Source organism: Anabrus simplex, chromosome 8 (genome assembly GCF_040414725.1).
Source record: "Anabrus simplex isolate iqAnaSimp1 chromosome 8, ASM4041472v1, whole genome shotgun sequence".
Classification (NCBI taxonomy): Eukaryota; Metazoa; Arthropoda; class Insecta; order Orthoptera; family Tettigoniidae; genus Anabrus; species Anabrus simplex.
The window spans coordinates 66,905,166-66,911,165 of NC_090272.1; positions in this window are offsets into that span (position 1 = coordinate 66,905,166).

The window sequence follows — 6,000 nt, forward strand, 5'->3', positions numbered from 1 at the left end:
CCACCTCCGCTTTCTCCAGTACACATCCCACATGTAATGATCGGGATTTGAACCACGGAACCTACTGGTGAGAGGCCGGCGTGCTGCAGCCTGAGACACGGAGGTTCGCTCGTTGATATAGACTAAGCAAGAAAACACTAAATTCATTAGTTCTATTATCATAGTCGGTACGGTAAAACTATATAAGACATTAATGATTGAAACATTTATTCTCTTATGCTATGTAATACTTTTCGATAGGACCAATAACATAGGTATTTAAATAATTAAATTTTAGGCACCTTCCCCTGTACTACCATTTCATCTAGCGTGAACGAAAGTTATTTATAGCCTAGACTGTATTACATACCAATTTTCATTCTGGTCCCCATTTTCTAGTGGTTCGGCGTTGATATAGACTTAGCAACAAAAATCGAAATTCATGAATATCTCTGTTATAGCCGGTACGGTAAAAATGTATAAGACATGAATGATCGAAAATGTAATTCTATATCACTTTAGTTATCTAGTTTTTAGCGATAGGACCTCTAATAACATAAATATTTGAGAATTAATTTTTTTTTTGCTAGGGGCTTTACGTCGCACCGACACAGATAGGTCTTATGGCGACGATGGGATAGGAAAGGCCTAGGAGTTGGAAGGAAGCGGCCGTGGCCTTAATTAAGGTACAGCCCCAGCATTTGTCTGGTGTGAAAATGGGAAACCACGGAAAACCATCTTCAGGGCTGCCGATAGTGGGATTCGAACCTACTATCTCCCGGATGCAAGCTCACAGCCGCGCGCCTCTACGCGCACGGCCAACTCGCCCGGTGAGAGAATTAAATTGAACTATCATTTTACTCAGCGTGAATATAATTATTTATCGCCTATATTGTGGTGCCTGATTCCCCAACTTTACATACCGATTTACATTACATTCTCTTCAGCTATTTTCTCGCGATGCCCGTACATACATACATACATACATACATACAGACAGGAAAGGTAAGGGTATATTCTGTCCGAAGGCAGGTCCGAGCCTCAGCAGAGGTGTGCCTGAGCCGAAGTTTACGTGCGGTAGAGTGGCCAGTTCCTTTCCTCTCCTCCATTCCCTTACCCCCACCAACAGCGCGTGGTAACCCATCCAAATATCGACCACGCCCAATGTTGCTTAACTTCGGAGATTTCACAGGATCCGGTGTTTCAACACGGCTACGGCCGTTGGCCATACAGACAGAGGCGATGGAATTTTAAAAAGTGTATTTCCTTGTTAGTGTGAACACGGCCGATATAGAAATAACACTTTTTTAAATTTCCGAGAGATGTACAGATAAAACTCGTAAGAATTTGTAAGAGTGTAAGAATTTGTTTCAAAATCCAAGCCTAAATGCAGAGATTCCGCCCCAGCTCTGAAAGTGAGCCACTTTCCTATTCAGGTCGACTGCACTCCCAAAGAGAACGGATGACCTGCCAAATACTTTCTTATTCTTAGCTTGATAAGAGATGGTCGATAGTAAAGTGTTACGAGGAATGTCTAACTTTCTATGTTCCGTCCATCGCCAGGTGAACTGTCGCAGCTCCCGAGCCGTGTGCTACATTGCCCACAACACTCACTCCGGCCGGATTAGACCAGGTCAATGGTCGTTTTCACCACGAAACGTCGGATAGTTCGTTGACCTCACTGACTTCCTGCATACTCGGAACGTAGCTTGAATCTTCTTCCAAACATATTTCAGTGTCACTCTGCCACACGACTGTCCTATTCCAGCCGCGCCTTCAAAGAAGGTCCGCAAAAAGTCTTATTTGTGATTGCAATTCTTTACTTGTACCATCTGTCTATATATATATACTAGCACGATACCCGTGCTTCGCTACGGTATTACACTGAAATTTATAATTGAATGCTTATTGTTTTATATATAATCCGCCGAAATTCGCTATCTGACTCGTTTTCTGAGAGAATCCGCTAAAATTCGCGATCTGACTCGTTTTCTAATAGATTACGGCAAGTTTCCTCCCATTTTTCAATCTTTCTTTCCAGCAATCGATTTCGTACTTCCCGGGCTAGGTCCAGGTATTCCACCTGGTCAGTTGGGTCCCTAAATCTTTGCCATCTTTTCCTATAAGAATTTTTAATATGGATCAAATCCTTGAGGAGATACGGCGTGGTGTCGTCTTGGGTGCCTTGGCGGTACTGAACCCGCGGCCGGACTGCATTCTTAGTCATTACCCGTCCAGAACCCGTTTCCAGCGCGATCCGCACATTTGACGACGGTCCAGAACATTATTATTATTATTATTATTATTATTATTATTATTATTATTATTATTATTTCTTGCGAACCGGCCAAACTTAGGACCACGCCAATACCACTTCACTTCCTTCTTAACATCTCTTCTTCCTTCCTTTTTCTCCACAGTGCCTTCATTCTTTCAGAATGTTGCGCTCTTCTCTCTTCAGTCCATCTTCCCCTTCTACGCTCTTTCTTTTCTTTCACAAGAACTTTTATGTGGAAAGTCTTTTCCTGAATTGGTCTCTATCATGACATTCTTCATCTGCAATTCCTAACCTCTTGAGTTCTTCCTTCATCTGCTTGGCATATCCCCCCTGGTTCTTCAAATAGTATAATTTATTAAATTTTTTTGTTTATTTAACCTTGCTGGATCCATTCTGACCATGTGTCCATAGAATCGCAGCGGTCTTTACCTTATTGTTGTTTCCAGGTCTTCTGTTCTTTTGTATATCTCCTTATTTGAGCGTAATCTGTAGTTTCCCTCTACCACCCTTGGACCGTAAATCCTCCTTAATATTCACCTCTCAATCTTTAGTAGTTTTTCCAGGTTCGTTAGTGTTGCTGTTTCCACTTTATACAGAATCACTGGTTTTACCACAGCCTCATAATGTCTTAGTTTGGCATTAATGGAAAGATTCTTTTTGTTGTAAATGGCTTTGGTGGCAGTGTTTAGCATTTCCAACTTGTCTCCTATTTTCCATGGCCTCTTTATCCATCCCATTGCTGCTAATAATCTCTCCCAGGTATTTAAACTGCTTTGTGACCTTCACTTCGCCATATTTCGTCTTCATTGTTCTCTTCACATAATTCCTGTCCGTGCTCATCATCTTTGTTTTTATGAAGGAGATTTTTAAACCTGTTTTCTCGGCTATCTCCTGTAGTTCATTTATCTGTGTTATTGCTTCCTGTTCTGTCTCATCGAAGAGTGCCAAATCAGCAAAAGCCAAACACTTGAGTTTGACATGTTTATTTTTACTACCTATTATAGCACCTGAGTCATTATGTTTCCACCGTGTTTTCATGACTTTATCTAGAACCATGTTGAAGAGTGTTGGGGATAAGCTGTTAGCCTGTCTCAGACCTGTTTTTATCTGGAAGGGTTTGCTGATCTCTCCTCGAAATTTCACTTTGTATATGGTGTTTGTTAGTGTTAACCTAAATAAGTTGAGTGTTTTTTTGATCGATGCCATATTCTCTCAAAATTTCCATCAATGTGTCTCTATCTATTGAATCGTATGCTTTTTCAAAGTAAATGAAAGAGATGAAGATCTTCTTTGGTCGCGCATTGTAATATTTGGTTATCATTATTAGACTCAATATATCATCCTGACTAGAGCGCCCTCTCCTGAAGCTACCCTGATACTCTCCCAACTTGTGGTCAATTTGCGGTGTCAGTCTGTTCAATAGGAGTTTAGAAAAATCTTATACGTGACAGATAAAAGTGATATTCCTCGGTAGTTGCTGACGTCTGTTTTCGGTCCCTTTTTATGTAGCGGGTGTATTAATGCCACTAGCCAGTCTTCTGGTATTTTCTCATCTCTCCAAATATTCCGGAACAGTTATGTCGCTTCAGTGATAAAGGCGTCATTGGCTTTATGTCGCTTCAGTGATAAAGGCGTCATTGGCTATCTTCCACGGTTCTGCTATTACTCCACCTTCACCAGATGCTTTGTTGTTCTTTAGGGAGTTTATTACTTCCCTTACTTCTTCCTCGTCTGGTGGTTCGGAATCTGGGTTCTGGATTGTGTCCTTCTCAATCTCTATATTTTTCCGTGGCGATTCACAGTTAAGGAGGTCTTCAAAGTACTTTGCAAGGATCTCACAGTTATCTTTACGTTCAGGGCAAGAGTTCCGTCCGTTTTCTTGAAATGCAAGCTCGGTGCAATATAGCCTTTGATTCTATTTTTAAAGGTCCTGTGGAATAATCTGGTATTGTTTTTCTTGAAGTTTTCATCCATTTCTGTGACTTCTGCCCTAAGGTGTTCTCTTCTAACTCTTCTCAGTGTTTGGTGTGTTTGTTTCCTTATTTCTCGTGATTTTTCCAAATTTGTCACAGTCTTATTCTCATTCCATGATTTCTATGCCTCAAATCTTTTTTTGATTGCATTTTCGCATTCTGCATTCTACCATGCATGCTTGCTTCGACGTTTCGTAGATGCTAATTCAACTGCTGGCTCCTGTAGATTTTTTGTCACTTCATTCCAAGTTTTTGGCACCTGTAGCTTTTTCCTGTATTCTTCCCTCTTTTCTTGGATGAGTAATGCACGGTCAATTTTTGGCACTCTATTGCCACAAGTATGTGTTTTTCGTCCGGGTATGAAATTCATCTTAATCTGTGATAACGATAAGTAATGGTGTGATGTTACATTAACCGCTTTTCTAACTTTGACATTATGAATTTCCTCGTAATTGTTCTTGGATATCGCTACGTAGTCCAGTTGAAATAAAATTAAAATAAAATTTATTTTTGTTGGGGCGTGCTTTGAAATGGGTAGATATGAGTTTTAAGTTGTTCATGTTGCATAAATTGATCAGTCTTTCTCCGTTTTTATTCGTCCTGCTGTGTGCCGGATATTGTCCAACTATTTCTATGTACTTCCTTTCCCGCCCCACTTGTGCACTGAAGTCCCCAAGGAGAATTTGGATGTTATTTTTTGGGATCTTGAGTATTTCATCCCCCAGTTTGTCCCAAAACTATTCAATCATATCGGGGTTCTTTTTATTATCCTCATTTATTGGTGCATGAGCATTTATCAGAGTGTATTTCTTATTCGCTGATTTGACCGTCATGAGCGATAGTCTTGAGTTTACACTCTTGAAGTCGACTGTATTGTTTAGAAACTTTGTGTTTACTACAAAGGCTGTTCCCAATTGCGGGACGTTTTGCATGATCTTCTTTCCGGCCTTTCCTATGAAGATTCTGAACCCATCTGATTCAAAAGGTTCTTCATCCATGTACCACGTTTCCTGGAGGGCCAGTATCGAGATGTCAAGTCTATGTAGCTCCGCTGTTAACTGTTTCAGTTTTCCAACCTGCATAAGGGAGTTGATGCTGAATGTTCCAAAATAGTATTTTCTCTTATTCTTGAATTTAGCAATGTTCTTGTGGTGCTCCGATTCCCTCACGAGCTTCAAAATGTCAGGCACCCTGGAATCCGAAAGCCTGATTTTGTCTTCAGGATAATTTAATTCGTAAGAAGCTTGTTCCATGATATAAATATTCATTTTAGGGGTTGGATATAGTCCAACATTGTACAACTAAGGTTGTTAGCCTTAGAGGGCCTCATGATGTTTTCTGGCGAGAGGCAGGCATTTCCGCCTACCTTAAATAGGTAGGCCCTATGATTTTCCCGCAAATACTCGGGTTGTTAACTGCAGTTGTTACGCCCTGGGCGATGTGGTCGCCACATCCCTACACCTGTATTATTATTATTATTATTATTGTTACCGTGTTTTAGCGGTAGGTAGAGGTGTAAGAAGGTGCGGGCGTGAATGGGTTTTCAAACTACGGAATCAAAGTTAATGTAAAATTTAACGAGGTTATATTTTCCTTTCAATATTAAGTAATAACAAAGAACAGGTACTTAGTAGCCAAAACACAATTTGAAATGTACAATTACAGGGGTTACAGAGTTTGGGCTTCGAGCCCTGAGTTCACAATTCTTGAGCAACTAGCCCAACTTTCCGATATACAAATTTTAACAAAGGGGCAGAAGACCCCAATCAA